We start from the raw sequence: 16,549 nt of genomic DNA on the forward strand, positions 1-16,549 counted from the left end.
GAAAACCTTCCCTGAGGTCACACCTCCCTTCCCCCCACTCACTCCGGGTCCTTCCAGGAAACACTGAGCCTAGAGGCCCCTTTAGTTACCACAGCAACTGAATTGAGCAGCCAAAGGACAAAGAATATCCTGTATGGCAGCGAGGTCCAATGGAAATAGAGTCCAAGCACTTATGTAATATAAAATTTGCCAGTAGCCACATTAAAAATTTTTAAAGAAATGAGAGGGATTAATTTAAAAATAATTATTTTATTTGACCCACTATAGCCAAAATAATATCATTTCAGTATGACGTCCATCTAACAATTATTACTAAGGTAGTTTACTTTTTTGTCCCCTAAGAAGTCTTTGAAATTCAGTGGATATTTCACATTTAGCATACATCTCCATTTTAGGCTCTAAATGTTCTATAGTTAAAGTAATATGGTGTCTATCAAAACAACAAAGTTGTGTTTGATCGGAAAATATTTTAAATGAATAAAAATGAACAATTCAGCTCTTCAGGTGCATGAGCTACACGTAAATACTCAACAGCTACATGAGGCTCATGGCTGGACCTTGCAACTTAGAGTAAGAGGACCATGATGCCCTGTTTTCCTCTGGTCTTTTCTGCGTCCTTCCTTCCTTCCTTCCTTCCTTCCTTCCTTCCTTCCTTCCTTCCTTCCTTCCTTCCTTTTTCTTTCTTTCTTTCTTTCTTTCTTTCTTTCTTTCTTTCTTTCTTTCTTTCTTTCTTTCTTAAATTTATTCATTTAAATTCAAGTTAGTTAACATACAGTGTAGTATTGGTTTCAGGAGTAGAACCCAGTAATTCATCACTTACGTACAACACCCAGTGCTCATCCAAAGAAGTGCCCTCCTCAATGTCCATCACCCATTTTCCCTGCCCCCCAACCCCCACCCCCATCAGCCCTCAGTTTGTTCTCTGCATTTAAGAGTCTCTTATGGTTTTGCCTCCCTCTGCGTTTTTATGTTATTATTATTATTATTATTTTGGTTTTGAAAAATTACTTTGCTGCTTCATCTTTTTTTTAAATTTATTTATTTTTAAATTTACATCCAAGTTAGTTAGCATATAGTGCAACAACGATTTCAGGATAGATTCCTCAATGCCCCTTACCCATTTACCCCATCCCCCCTCCCACAACCCCTCCAGCAACCCTCTGTTCTCCATATTTAAGACTCTCTTCTGTTTCATCCCCCTCCTTGTTTTTATATTATTTTTGCTTTCCTTCCCTTATGTTCATCTTAAAGTCCTCATATGAGTGAAGTCATATGATATTTGTCTTTCTCTGACTAATTTTGCTTAGCGTAATACCCTCTAGTTCCATCCACTAGTTGCAAACAGCAAGATTTCATTCTTTTTGATGGCTGAGTAATAACTCCATTGTGTGTGTGTATATATATATATATATATATATATATATATATATATATACCACATCTTCTTCTTTTTTTTATGTTTTCATTTATTTTTGAGACAGAGAGAGACAGAGCATGAGCAGGGGAGGGGCAGAGAGAGAGACACACACACACACACACAGAATCCGAAGCAGGCTCCAGGCTCTGAGCTGTCAGCACAGAGCCTGACACAGGGCTAGAACTCAACGGACTGTGAGATCATGACCTGAGCCGAAGTCAGACGCTCAACCGACTGAGCCACCCAGGCGCCCCTAATACCCTCTAGTTCTATCCATGTAGTTGCGAATGGCAAGATTTCATTCTTTTTGACTGCCGAGTAATACTCCATTGTATATATATATACCACATGTATCCATTCATCCATCGATGGACACTTGGGCTCTTTCCATACTTTGGCTATTGTTGATAGTGCTGCTATAAACACGGGGGTGCCTGTGCCCCTTCGAAACAGGACATCTTAGATAAATACCTAGTAGTGTAATTGCGGGGTCATAGGGTAGTTCTATTTTTACTTTTTTAAGGAACCGCCATACTGTTCTTCAGAGTGGCTGCAGCAGTTTGCATTCCCATTTATCTTATTTCTTATCTTTGCTTTTATTTATTATTTGTCTCACAGTGTCACTCTTGGCTCTAAATCACTTTATCTTTTCTTTCTCCTTCTCCTTAGGCTTAGCATGATTATTCTTCAATGTTTTGCAAGGGCAAATGGCACAAATAGAAGTAAAAAGTAGGTCTGTATTACCCCCTTCATTTACTCAGAGCAGGCTCCGGCATAATTCCAGAACACAGTTTTTGCCCCAGTAATTATTTGCCCAATGGTTAATGAAATAACAAATGTAATCGTGAAGGTGCAGGATTTATATGTCCCAAATAAACGTGTGTAAAACAGCTATGGAGAAAGATAAGACTGCAGGTTAAGTTTTGGAAATAATTTTGTAGAATATTTCCTTCTTGGGGAAAAAGGAGGGAGGGCGAAAGGGAGAGAGATGTGAAACATATTTTGTCTGGCTAACTCAGTCTGAGAAAATTACCTTAAAAAAAGTTAAGCCACAGGAACAGAGAGCATTCTACTTGTGGCAATATATGTACTTTTTTTTTTAAAGGTTACAACTGGAATTCAACTGAATCTCAAGAATGTAAAAGTATGCTGACATATTGAGACACATGCTTCTTGGGGATGAGGGACCTAATAAACTCCTGACCCGAAACCAGTCAGTGCTGGGCTTTTCCCCCAGAGTAACAGACATCCCTTAGGTAATCCACACCCTGGGCAATAGATAACAGTTGCTCAATACATCTCTGCATTGGTATGTTTTGGGGAGATTGGTTGGTTGATTGGGGTCTTCGATGCACTTTGAGAGTAGGTCCCACTAGATCCCCAACTCTAGTTAAGAGTTACAAGCTCTGGTGATTAATTTGGTGATTAAGCTAGGGAAGGCCACCAAGGTAAATAAAACATGTATCTTGTATCATTCGATTGCTGTGGGACTTTCTTCCACCTTTACTGAAAACAAAAGAGGAAATGTGGTGGATACATGTGAAAATGGAATAGACTGGGGAGAAATGTTACTAAATTCCCACCTCATAGTTTAATGTACGTCTGCTAAGAAGAAAGTAATGAACAAAATAATGGCCTGAAGTCTCCTAAATCCAAATACAGCTATCTGCAGACCACAAATCTCAATCCTAGCTTCTTGCTAGTCTGTGGGAGGCTGTTTGCTACTGCGATAACTCAGTGGGAAAACAAACCAAAAAATCCTGAAATCGAGAAATACGGGTTTGAAACACGTAGAGTTACAGACAGAGAAAAAACCTGCTTCTTTCACAGGCCAGTGTAAATGGCATTTCAAGGCTCACCAAATAGCTAAAGGCTAAAGATTGCCAGAGTTAATTCTACTCTTTGCTTTGTATTTGTAATTTTCCTCATAAAGAACAACTTTTGTTGCAGCATGTTATTTTCTAATCTTCGTCTACCCCGTTAAGTGCAGTCAGAGTTCATTTGGAATCCAAAAGCACCAAAGAAAACACAGGGTAAAGAAAGAAACAATTTGAGAAATGTTGATTTTCTTGTCTAAACTGGGTTGCAACCATTCATCACTCTAGCTGATCCTGAAGCACCTAATCCCAGCTCTCAGACCCTTACCACTCTCCCCTCCTCAGATTTCCTTTAAAAATCACTCCATCCCACACCAGTGCTGAGATGAATTACACTAAATCGAAATCTTAATCGGATCATTCTCCTACTCAAATATCTTCAATGCTTATTGAATAAAGTCTAGATCAGTGCTGTCCAAGAGAAACATGTGAGCCACATATGAAATTTAAAAATTTCCAGTAGTCACGTTTAAAAAAAGTGAAAAGAAATGAGTTAATTTCAATACTATATTTTATTTAACCTAATATATACATATGCCAAATATTACCATTGCAACCTGTAATTAATATAAAAGTTATTAATGAGGTACTTTCTCTCTCTTTTTTTGGTACTAGATCTTTGTTTATTTTTTTATCTTTTAACTTCTTTATTTTTGTGAGAGAGAGGGAGAGAGAGAGAGAGACAGAGCGTGAGCTGGGGAGGGCAGAGACAGAGGGAGATACAGAATCGGAAGCAGGTTCCAGGCCCTGAGCTGTCAGCACAGAGCCAGACGTGGGGCTTGAACCCACGAGCCTTCGAGCTGTGAGATCATGACCTGAGCCAAAGTCGGCCGCCTAACTGACTGAGCCACCCAGGCGCCCCTGGTACTAGATCTTTAAAATGCAATCTGTATTTTGCATTTACAGCATATCTTAATTGGGACACTAAATTTTCAACGACTGAGGCGAAATGATGAAGTTGCATTTAACAAAAACATTTTGTAGTACTTCTAATATTTTTACACTGCTTCACTTTTTAAAAATTGCTTCTTTCTTTCTTTCTTTCTTTCTTTCTTTCTTTCTTTCTTTCTTTCTTTCTTTCTTTCTTTTCTTTCTCTCCCTTCCTTCCTGCCTTCCTTCCTTCCTTCCTTCCTTTTTTTCCTTTCTTTCTTAATGTAATCTCTATGCCCAACATAGGACTTGAAATCAACACCCCAAGATCACGATTTGCATGCTTTACTGACTGAGCCAGCCAGGTGCCCCAACACTTCTTCAGATTTTAAATACAAACTTAAATGAATTAAAATGGGATGAAATTAATAATTAAACTCCTCAGTCACACTAGCCGCACGGTATGTATATCACCTCCTTGCCCAGGCCAACCTGAACCAACTGTCAGGGTTTGAACAGGCCCCGTGTACCTTTTCATCAGTATGCTTTATTATATCCTTTATAATAAACTGATAAATGTGACTAAATGTTTCTTTGAGGTCTGTGAGCTGCTCTAGCAAATTAATCAAATCCAAGGAGGGGGCTGTTGGAATCTCTAATCTACGGCAGTTGACGACCTGGGTTTGCCACTGGTGTCTGAAGCGGAGGGAGAGGGAGGCTGAGCCTTTAATCTGTGACATCTGCTGCTATCTCGGCTGGATTGTATCAGAGCTAAGTTGAATTGGGAAGGGCATTCTGTTATCCTCAGCTGAGAATTGAGGAGTTGCTTGGTGGTGTGAAAATACACACATCAAAGGCTGCCGTAACTATTCACCACAGACTGGATGGCTTGAGCAACAGAAATTTATTTTTACACTTCTGGAGGCTGGGTGTCCAACGTCAAGGGGTTGACAGGTTGCGTTTCTCCTATGGACTCTCTCCTCGACTTGTAGATGGCCCTTTTCTCTGTGTGTATACATTCCTGGTGGCTCCTGAATGCCCACATTTCCTGTTCTTATAAGGACATCAGTAGGATTAGATTAGGCCTGACCCTAAAGGCCTCATTTTAACTTCCTCACTTCTTTCAAAGCCCTGTCTCCTAATACGATCACACTCTGAGGTACTGGGGGTTCGGACTTCCGTATGAATTTTGGGGGAACACAATTCGGCCCATAATACTATGTTATCGGAGACTCATTCTTCTGTACTCTTTCATCTTGAATATCCTTCCCAACTGGCTAACTAGTGGTCATGCATACAATAACCAGTATCTCTTCCCCCTTGTGAAACCTTCACAGACAAACCAAAGAAGATAAGGTTTCCTTCAGGTCACAATCTATCTCAAACATACCTATATTATAGTACTTACTAAAATCCCATAGCAATTAGTTGTTTACATATTTGCTTACCCTTCTAATTTGTGAGCACTCTGAGGGCAGAGATTTTATTTACCTTTATGTCCACAATGCCTATCAAATAGGTGAACAAAAAATGTTTTTTATTTTTTTAGTATTTTTTTCTGTTTGTTTTTAGTTTTGAGAGAGAGAGAGAGAGAGAGAGAGAGAGAGACAGAACACAAGTGGGGAAGGGGCAGACAGAGAGGGAGACATAGAATCCGAAGCAGGCTCCAGGCTCTGAGCTGTCAGCACAGAGTCCAATGTGGGGCCTGAACTCCCAAACCGTGAGATCATGACCTGAGCTGAAGTCAGATGCTTAGCGGACAAAACCACTCAGGCGCCCTTATTTATTCCTAAGTAATCTCTATGCTCAATGTGGGGCTCAAACTCACAACCCTGAGATCAATAGTTGTATGCTCCACCGGACGCAGCCAGGCAGGTACCGCCTTAATTAGTAAATTCTACAACATGATTATAGAAGTGCTTTGTTAATAAAGGTAGTGATTCATAGATGTCTCAAAAAACTATCCCTAGAAAAGAAACTTCTTTTAGGGATATACATGGATGTGGCTTGATTAACTTGATTAAGGTAATATTTCCCAAGAATCATTCCTTAATGTATTCAAAGTTCACAAGTATACTAGCATTCCTGAAGCTTTATTTTTTATTGGTAAAGCATAAAGCCAATTAAAGAAATGTACAATCAGTCTTGTGTCTGTTTCACTGGCACCACCCATCTCTGAAGCTCCATCTAATCAGCCAACCAAACCCTCTGACATTAAAACAAAACAAAATAAAACAAAAACACCTGTAGTAATAGCCTAGGCTATCGCCACTTAATTTGTAAGCACATACTTTTGAGGACTTGTTATCCATACTCTTTAATGCTATTGGCTATACTCCTAAGTAACTGTCTTGAAATGTGTGTTTTTGGTAAATATCTGTTAGGACTTCTAATTTTATGTTTAAGTCTGTCGCCAGTTTCAAAGTGGACACTTTCTAAATGTATTTAGCATAGACAAATCTATTATCATCCCATATTATTGTGTATATTACTTTAAAAACGCTTTGCTATTATTGGTTTACAAATTTATCTCCCCAAATACATTGTGAGCTTCCTGAAAACCGTGAGTACACCTTATTTGGCTCAATATTCTGATTATCTGATACATTGTAAATGATAAATAAATGTTTGTTGAGAGAACTGCATAAATGAGTGCTGATCAAGCAGTAATTGCTAAGGATTCAAATAGAACCGAACAGTTTCTTGGTTTTGTTTTTTGTTTGTTTGTTTGTTTTATTTTATTTAAAAAAAATTTTTTTTTCAACGTTTATTTATTTTTGGGACAGAGAGAGACAGAGCATGAACGGGGGAGGGGCAGAGAGAGAGGGAGACACAGAATCGGAAACAGGCTCCAGGCTCTGAGCCATCAGCCCAGAGCCTGACGCGGGGCTCGAACTCGGGGACCGCGAGATCGTGACCTGGCTGAAGTCGGACGCTTAACCGACTGCGCCACCCAGGCGCCCCTGTTTGTTTGTTTTTAAGATTTTATTTTGGGGGCACCTGGGTGGCTCAGTTGGTTAAGCAGTGGGCTCTTGATTTCCCCTCAGGTCGTGATCTCACAGTCATGAAAGTGAGCCCTGCATCAGGCTCTACACTCTGTTTAGGATTCTCTCTCCCTCCCTCTCTCTCTCTGCCCCTTCCTCGCTAGTGTGTGAGAGTGCTCTCTCTCTCAAATGAACAGATAAAAAGAAAGAAAGAAAGAAAGAAAGAAAGAAAGAAAGAAAGAAAGAAAGAAAGAAAGAGGAAGAAGGAAAGAAAGAAAGAAAGAAAGAAAGAAAGAAAGAAAGAAAAAGTAATCTTTACACCCAATGTGGGGCTTGAATTCACAACCTTGAGATCAAGAGTCATATGCTCCATCAACAGAGCCAGCCAGGTGTCCCTGAACATAGTTTTAATTGTATTTATATCTTGGCTATCTCTAAAAAGAATGTGTTAACAAACAAAAGAATAGTGGTCTGTATTTCGAAAACAAAAATACTCATTTGATGGTTAAAATTTGATATCATCTACCATTAAGATGACTAATTCCCTTTTAACTCATTCTGTAAGTACAGCATTACCCTTATACCAAAACCAGACAAAGACATTACAAAAAAGACAACTATAGACCAACATCTCTCACAAATATAGATACAAAAATGCTTAAGGATATATTAGTAAATTTAATACAAACATTAATAAAAAGAATTTTTATCTATCATGACCAATTAGGATTTATTACAGATATGCAAGGAGTGTTAATAATAATTATATTTTTATAATAATAATAATAATAATTAATTGAAAATCAATTAATTTAATTCATCATACCAACAGGTTAGAAATGAAAACTCCCATGGTCATGTCAATAAATGCAAAAAAAATCATTTGACCAAATCCAACAGTTTTTCATGATTTAAAAACTTTCAGTAAATTAGGAATACAGAAGAACTTCCTTAACTTGATAAAGAATGTCTACCAAAAAACCCACGACTAACAACATACTGAAATGTCGAAAAACCCAAAGCTTTCCCACTAAGATCAGAAACAAGGTAGAAATGTTCCCTCTCACTACTTTGCAATATTAGCTAGAAATACTAGCTAATATAACAAGACAAGAAAAGAAAGGAAAGACCTAAAATTCTGTTTGAACATGACAGGACTGTCTATAAAGAATAAAACACTGGGCTGTCTGGGTGGCTCAGTTGGTTAACTGTTCGACTTCGGCTCAGGTCATGATCTCGTGGTTCACTAGTTTGAGCCCCGCGTCGGACTCTGTGCTGACAGCTCAGAGCCTGGAGCCTGCTTCAGATTCTGTGTCTCCCTCTCTCTCTGCCTTTCCCCTACTTGTACTCTGTGTCTCTCTCTCTCAAAAAAAAAAAAAAAAAAAGAAAAAACATTAAAAAAAAAAGAACTTAATAAAACAAACAAACACAAAGAATGAAATCCTGAGATGCCTGGATAGCTCAGTTGGTTAAGCGTTTGACTCTTGACTTTGGCTCGGGTCATGATCTCACAGGTTCATGAGATGGAGTCACACACTGGGCTCTGAGCTGACAGCTCGGAGTCTGCTTGGGATTTTCTTTCTCCCTCCCTTTCTGCCCCTCTCCCACTCTTTCTCTTTCACTCTCTCAATAAGTAAATAAATAGATAGATAGATAAATGAACAAATAAATAAACTTGAAAGAAAACCAAAAACTTTAGAATCAGTTTTTTGATTTCCATAAAATAACTTACTGGGACGCTGAATGGGATTGCACTGGATCCATAGTTCAAGGAGAACAAAGTTGTGTAACCGATGTTTCCTACTTGACTTCAAGACTTACTATAAAGCCACAGTAATCAAGACATTGTGGTATTGGTGAAAACAGTAGACAAACAGATCAATGGAACAAAATAGGGAGCCCAGAAAGACCCACATGAATACAGCTGACTGATTTTTTACAAAGAAACAAAGGCAACATAGTGGAGCAGAGATAGTCTCCTTCTCAACACATCGTACTGGAACAAAGGTACATCGACAGGCAAAAAAAAAAAAAAAAACCCACAACAATCCAGTAACAGACAGATCTTACACTTTTCGCAAAATTAACTCAAAATGGATCACAAATCTAAATGTAAAACACAAAGTTAATAAACTCCCAGAAGATAACATGGGGAAAAAAACCTAGATGACGTTGGCTATGGCAATGACTTTTTAGACACAACACCAAAGGCACAATTCATGGAAACAATATTTGGTAAGTTGGACTGTGTTAAAATGGAAACTTCTGCTCTGCAAAAGACACTTTTTCAAAATGGTTATTTATTTATTTTTGAGAGAGTGAGTGTGAGTAGGCCAAGGGCAGAGAGAGAGGGAGACAGAGAATCCCAAGCAGGCTCCATGCTGTCAGGCGCAGAGCCTTACATGGGGCTCAAACTCATGAACCAACCATGAGATCATGATCAGAGCCAAAACCAAGAGCTGGACGCTTAACTGACTGAGTCACCCAGGGGCCGCAGACACTTTCAAGAGAATAAGAAAAACCACACACTGGAAGAAAATATTTGCAAAAGACACATCTGATAAAGGACCAATATCCAAAATATGCAAAGAACAGTTAAAATTCGACAACAACAAAAAAACAACCTGATTAAAAAATAGGCCAAAGACCTCAGCAGAAAGAAGATATACAGATGGCAAATAAGCATATGAAAAGATGCTGCACATTATATGTCATAAGAGAAATGCAAAATAAAACGAGATACCAGTACCACCTATTAGAAGGGCCAAAATCTGGAACACTGACAATACCAAATGCTGACGAGAATGTGGTGCAACCAGAAATCTCATACATTGCTGCTGCGATTGCAAAATGGTACAGCCACTTGGGAAGACGGGTGGTTTCTTACAAAACTAAACATACATCTACCATACAATCCGGCGATCCTGCTCCTTGGTATTTACTCAGAGGAGTTGAAAATTTATGTCCACACAAAAACATGCATACGCATGTTTACAGAAGGTTTATTCATAATTGCCCAACCTTGGAAGTAACCAAGATATCCTTGAATAGGTGAATGTATAAACAAACTGTGGTACATGCAAACAATGGAATATTATTCAGTACTAAAAAGAAATGAGCTCTTGAGCTATGGAAAGACATGGAAGTCTCTTAAATGCATATTACTAAGTGAAAGAAATCTACTCCAATTTTAAAACAGTGGCTGTGCCCATTTCATTTCCGTGTCTCTTCCTCCAACATCATTTCCATCACCCTCTCCGCACTTGGTACGATACATTATTTAGAGGAGACACTAGATAAGTATTCGGGGGGATTAAATAGTTTCGTTTTGGAGACTGTGCTCTGTGGGAGTGAATGTATTGACTGGCCATGAACTCTTCATTCCACTGGTAAACCAGAATGCCACTTAAAATTTTATAATCTGTTTCTTTGCAATTTCACTAGCACAACTTGCCCTTTAAGCCCTGCCTAATCAGTCAACTAGGCTTGTTCCTTGTTGCCTCTTTAATGAAATCAAATGATTAATTTCAATTGAACAATCATTTGGTAAGAATGTCTAATGAAAAGAACAGTGAACACCATACCCCTAAATTTCTTTGAATATATACCCTTATTTGGTGCTCATGTTCTTAAAAACTTCATTTCATGCTTTTAAGTCTGCTTGTCAATACCAAGTAGTTATTTTTTTGATCAAGTATTTTTTTTTAATACTTAGCAGAGATTAAAGTGATTTTACCATGCCATAACATCATGTATATTATACTTATTGTTAATAATCAATAATAATATTGTCAGGGGCACCTGGGTGGCTCAGCCGGGTAAGTGTCCAACTCTTGATTTCAGCTCAGGTCATGATCTCACGGTTTGTGAGATCGAGCCCTGTGTCAGGCTCTGCACTGACAGTGATGGAGCCTGCTTGGGATTCTCTGTCTCTGTCTCTCTGTCCCCTGATCATACACATTCTCACTCTCTCTCTCAAAATGAAGAAATAAACATAACAAATAATATTGTCAGAATATTCTTGACACAATATCTAGACAGATAAGTAGGTCATCATAGTAGACAAAGGAAGATCTGAAGAAAAAGGAAGAACCAGGTTACTGGTTCAGGAAGGAAAGGAAGTGAGTGTCTATGTCACAATTCAAACTAAAAAATACCACTGCCTTATACAATAGCTGCCCACAAGCAGCCCCATACTAATCCCTCCCATATGCCAACCTAATTCTGAAAGATAAGCAGCATGCAAAAAAAAAATATCGGGGTTTAGATCTATAGACACTCTCTAGTGTTTTCTTAATTGGTCTTTCGGGGTTAGAGAGCAAGTGACACTCTCTCCTTGCAGAGCATCTCAGTGCTTCCCTGAAATGATCACTTACCACTAAAGCAGAAGTTCCTTCTCTGACACCTCCCTTCACTGGTTACAGCTGCCTTGAGTGGGGCATAAATATCCTCCTCACTCATTAAACACCCTTTTTATTTATTTATTTATTATTTTTAAAAAATAATGTTTATTTTTGAGAGAGACAGAGAGAGAATGCAAGTGGGTTAGGGGCAGAGAGAGAGGGAGACACAGAATCCGAAGCAGGCTCCAGGCTCTGGGCTGTCAGCACAGAGCCCGACGCGGGGCTCGAACTCACGAGCTGTGAGATCATGACTTGAGCCAAAGTCGGACGCTCAACCGACTGAGCCACCCAGGTGCCCCTTAAACACCCTTTTTAACACCTAGCAGAGACTTGGCATTATTATGTTATCCACTGTCCTTATTATCAACACTAGGAAGAATAGGTAGGAGAGACAGAATAATCACAGCTTACTATAATTGACCAAGCAGAGGATTGGGGGTCAAAAGAGCAGAATCTGAGTCCCAGCTCTGAAACATGAACTAGAGTTTAGACATTTGAACAGGTCACATAACTTCTCTGTCTCCACTTCAGTATTTTAGTTGAAGGCCATAATACTCAGCTCACGGGATTATTGAGAGAAATGAGATAATGTGAAAGAAAAGAAAGAAAGAAAGAAAGAAAGAAAGAAAGAAAGAAAGAAAGAAAGAAAGAAAGAAAGAAAGAAAGAAAGAAAGGGTGGGAGGGGGGGAGGGAGAGAGAGAAAGAAAGAAAGAAAGAAAGAAAGAAAGAAAGAAAGAAAGAAAGAGAAAAGAAAAGAAAAAAGAAAAGAAAAAAACCCTCAAACTCTAAAGCTCTGGCAAATATATACATTCATTCATTCAGTCAATCATTTATGCAGTTTCCCTCAACTGTTCTTTGCCAACTACACGCTAGGCACAGTTCTAGGTGCAGGTAATACAAATGTCACTAAGACAAGTCCCTACCCTCAAAGTCCATACCCTAACCTTAAATTTCAATATGGAAGGCATATGTGATGGTTAATTTTTTAAAACGATTTTATTTATATATTTATTTTAGTGCATTTATTTTTGAGACAGAGCATGCACACGTACACGCATGGGTTGGGGAGAAGCAGAGAGAGAAAGAGAGAGAGAGAATCCCAAGCGGGCTCCACACTGATGGTGTGCCCCTTTAAGATTTTATTTTTAACTAATCTCTACACCCAACATGGGGCTCGAACTTACAACCCTGAGATCAAGAGCTGCATGCTCGAGGCGCCTGGGTGGCTCAGTTGGTTAAGCATCCAGCCCTTGATCTTGGCTTAGTTCATGATCTCACAGTTCATGAGTTCAAGCCCCACGTGGGACTCTGCACTGTCAGTGCTTGGGAATCTCTCTCTCCCTCTCTTCCCTCTCTCTCTGTCCCTTCTGCAAAAAAAAAAAAAAAAAAAAAAAAAAAAAAAGAGTCGCATGCTCTACTGACTGAACCACCCAGGTACCCCTGTGATGGTTAATTTTATATGTCAACTTGCCTGGGCCACAGTGCCTAGAAATTTGGTCAAATATTATTCTAGATGTTTCTCTGGGGGAGTTTTCAAGTGAGATTTACATTTAAATTGGGGGACTTTGAATGAAGCAGATTGCCCTCCATAATGTTGGTGGACTTCATCCAATCAGTTGAAGGCTTGAAGAGAACAAAGACTAATATCCCCTGCTCCGCCTCCAAGCAAGCAAGAAAGAATTCTGCAGGCGATGGCCTTTAGAGAGTCTCCAACCTGCCAGCCCACCCTGCTTGGACTTGCCAGCCTCCATAAGTAAATTCCTTAACACAAAAATCTTTTTCTATATATACACATCCTATTGGTTCTGTTTCTCTGCAGGGCACTGACAAATTTTGTTACCAAGAAATCGAATGCTGCTATAGCAGATACCTAAAAACCTAGAAGTGGCTTTGGAGCTGAGTAATGGGTAGAGGCTGGAAGCATTTGGAGGTACATACTAGTAAAAGCCGAGATTGTCTTGAAGAAATTATTGCTAGGAATACGAATGGGAAAGGTGATTCTGGTGAGGTCTCAGACGAAAATGAGGAACATGTTATCGGAAAGTGGAAGAAAGTTGGTCCTTGTTGTGAAGTGGCAAAGAACTTGGAGGAATTGTGTTCTAGTGTTTTGTGGAAAGGAGAACTTGTTTGTAATGAAATAGGATATCTAGTTGAGGAGATTTCTAAGTACCGTGTAAAAGTATGACTTGGTTTCTCGTTGCTGCCGATAGTAACACAGGAGAAGAGAGAGATACATTGAAAGAGGAACCGTCAAGCAAAAAGGAACCAGAAGATGAAGATTTGGAAAATTCTTAGCTTATCCATATTACAGAACAAGAATGCTTGCTCTGGAGAGGACATCAAGGGTATGGCTGAAAGTTCACTTGATACAGAGATCATGAGCACAACGCATGGCTTTAATCTGCTACCTTAGCAGAATCTAGGAATGGAAATGGTGTCATGTCAGTAGACACACGGCCAGCTTGGACTATGGGCACAGAGAGAAGATAAAATGAAGGAAGGTGAAGCCTGCTACGATTCTACAGGACGGGAACAGAACTATCATCATGTGCTGTCTTTCAATAAGAGGTAAGAATGACACTGAAGTTGATTCAGAGATCAGCAGGGTTGCCTCTCCTACCACAGGCCAGAGCACAAGGGCCCTCAAGGAAAGGCTGTCACCTCAGGGGGCCCCGAGGGCAGAGTACTCAGCCAAGGAGGGTTATCTTGAGACTTAAATCTAATGAAACAGATTTCTTGGCTAGGACACCAAAAGCACAGGCAACAAAAGTAAAAAAAAAAAGGCAAATGTGTCTCCATCAACCTTAAAAACCTTTGTTCATCAAAGGATACAATGAACAAGGTGAAAAGGCAACCTATGGAACCAAAGAAAATTTTGCAAATCATATATCAGATAAGGGGTTAATATTCAGAATATATGAACAGCTTAACAACAAAATAATTCAAATAACCTGATCAAAAATGGGCAAAGGATTTGAACAGACATTTTTCCAAACATGATATACCGGTGACCAACAGGCACGTGAAAAGATGCTCAACATCGATAATCATCAGAGAAATGCAAATCAAGACAACAATGAGAAATCTCTTCATGCCCGTTACAATGGCCATTATCAAAAACAACAACGACAGAAAATAACAAGTGTTGGTGAGGGCATGAAGAAATTGATACTCTTGGGCACTGTTGGTTGAATTGTAGAGTAGTACCATTGTCATGGAGAACAGCATAGTGGTTCCTCAAAAAAATTAAAAATAGAACTACCCTATGATCCAGCAAGCTCCCTTCTAGGTATATGTCCAAAAGAATGGAAAGCAAAGTCTTTTTTTTTTTTTTTTCAACGTTTATTTATTTTTGGGACAGAGAGAGACAGAGCATGAACGGGCGAGGGGCAGAGAGAGAGGGAGACACAGAATCGGAAACAGGCTCCAGGCTCTGAGCCATCAGCCCAGAGCCCGACGCGGGGCTCGAACTCACAGACCGCGAGATCGTGACCTGGCTGAAGTCGGACGCTTAACCGACTGCGCCACCCAGGCGCCCGGAGGGAAAGCAAAGTCTTAAACAGAAATATCTGCACATTCATGTAGCACACCCAGGACTATTCACTATCGCCAAAGGTGGAAGCAATCCAAGTGTCCACCAAGAGATGAACAGATAAATATCCAAGGAATATATATATATATCCAAGGGAATATTATTCATCCTCAAAAAGGAAGGAAATCCTGTCACATCTTCCAACATGAATTGACCTTGAGGCCATAATGCTAAGTGAAATAAACCAGTCATAAAAAGATAAACACTGTAGGATTCTACTTATAGGAGGTATCTAAAGTAATCACAGTCAGGGACGCCTGGGTGCCTCAGTTGGTTGAGTGTCCATCTGACTCTTGATTTCGGCTCAGGTCATGATCCCAGGGTTGTGGGATCGGGTCCTGTGTTGGGCTCTGCGCTGACTGTGCTGAGCTTGCTTGGGATTCTCTCTCTCCCTCTCTCTCTGCCCCTCCCCCGACTCTCTCTCTCAAAATAAATAAACATTAAAAAAAATAAAAACCTTAACAATCTCTTTAAAGGCCCTGTCTCCAACTACAGTTACATTCTAAGGTACTAGAGGCTGAGCATTGAGCCCGACTGAGATTCTCTCTTGCTCTGTGTCTCTGCCCCTCTCCCCCAATCGCGCGCGCTCTCTCTCTAAAATAATAAACAAATAAATAAACAAAGTAGTCACACTCATGGAAACAGACAGTAGAATGGTTACCTGGAGTTGGAGGGAAAGAGAAAAGGGGAGTTATCCTTTAATGAGTATAAAGTGTTTGCAAGATGAAAAGTTCTGGATATCTGTTTCATAACAATGTGAATACAGTTAACACGTCTGAACTGTACACTTATGGATGGTTAAGATGGGAAAAACCTTTTTAATGTTTATTTTTGAGAGAGAGAGCACATGTGCATGTGCAAGCGTGAGCAGGAGAGGGGCAGAGAGAGGGGAAAAGAGGATCTGAAGCAGGCTTCAGAGAGCCCGATGCGGCCTCGAACTCACGAACTGTGAGATCATGACCTGAGCCAAAGTCAGACGCTTAACCAACTGAGCCATCCAGGTGCTCTAAGATGGTAAATTTTATGTTATGTGCTTTTAACCACAATGAGAGAAAGAAAAGAAAGAAAGAAAGAAAGAAAGAAAGAAAGAAAGAAAGAAAGAAAGAAAGAAAGAAAGAAAGAAAGAAAGAAAGAAAGAAAGAGAAAGAAAGAAAGGGAGGAAAGAAGGAAGGAAGGAAAGGAAGGAAGGAAGGAAGGAAGGAAGGAAGGAAGGAAGGAAGGAAGGAAGGAAGGAAGGAAGGAAGGAAGGAAGAAAGAACTAATGGGGTTTACCTTGCTAGATTTTAGATTTGTTTGGTAACTCGTCAGCCCTTTTTTCTTTCCAGTTTCTCCCTTTTGGAAACAGAGTGTGCGTCTTACGCCTGTCCCACTACTGTATTTTGGAGGCACGTAACTTGTTTGCTTTC

General features: G+C 39.7%; 1 protein-coding gene across 5 annotated transcripts in view; it reads right to left on the reverse strand.

The window, feature by feature from the left end:
- The window catches only part of SLC2A3 (solute carrier family 2 member 3), an 89,973-nt gene that overhangs the window by 17,478 nt on the left and 55,946 nt on the right, over window positions 1–16,549 (reverse strand). The gene's annotated exons all lie outside the window — the stretch shown is intronic.

This window comes from Puma concolor, chromosome B4, assembly GCF_028749965.1.
Source record: "Puma concolor isolate L17-30 chromosome B4, mPumCon1.1.hap2, whole genome shotgun sequence".
Classification (NCBI taxonomy): domain Eukaryota; kingdom Metazoa; phylum Chordata; class Mammalia; order Carnivora; family Felidae; genus Puma; species Puma concolor.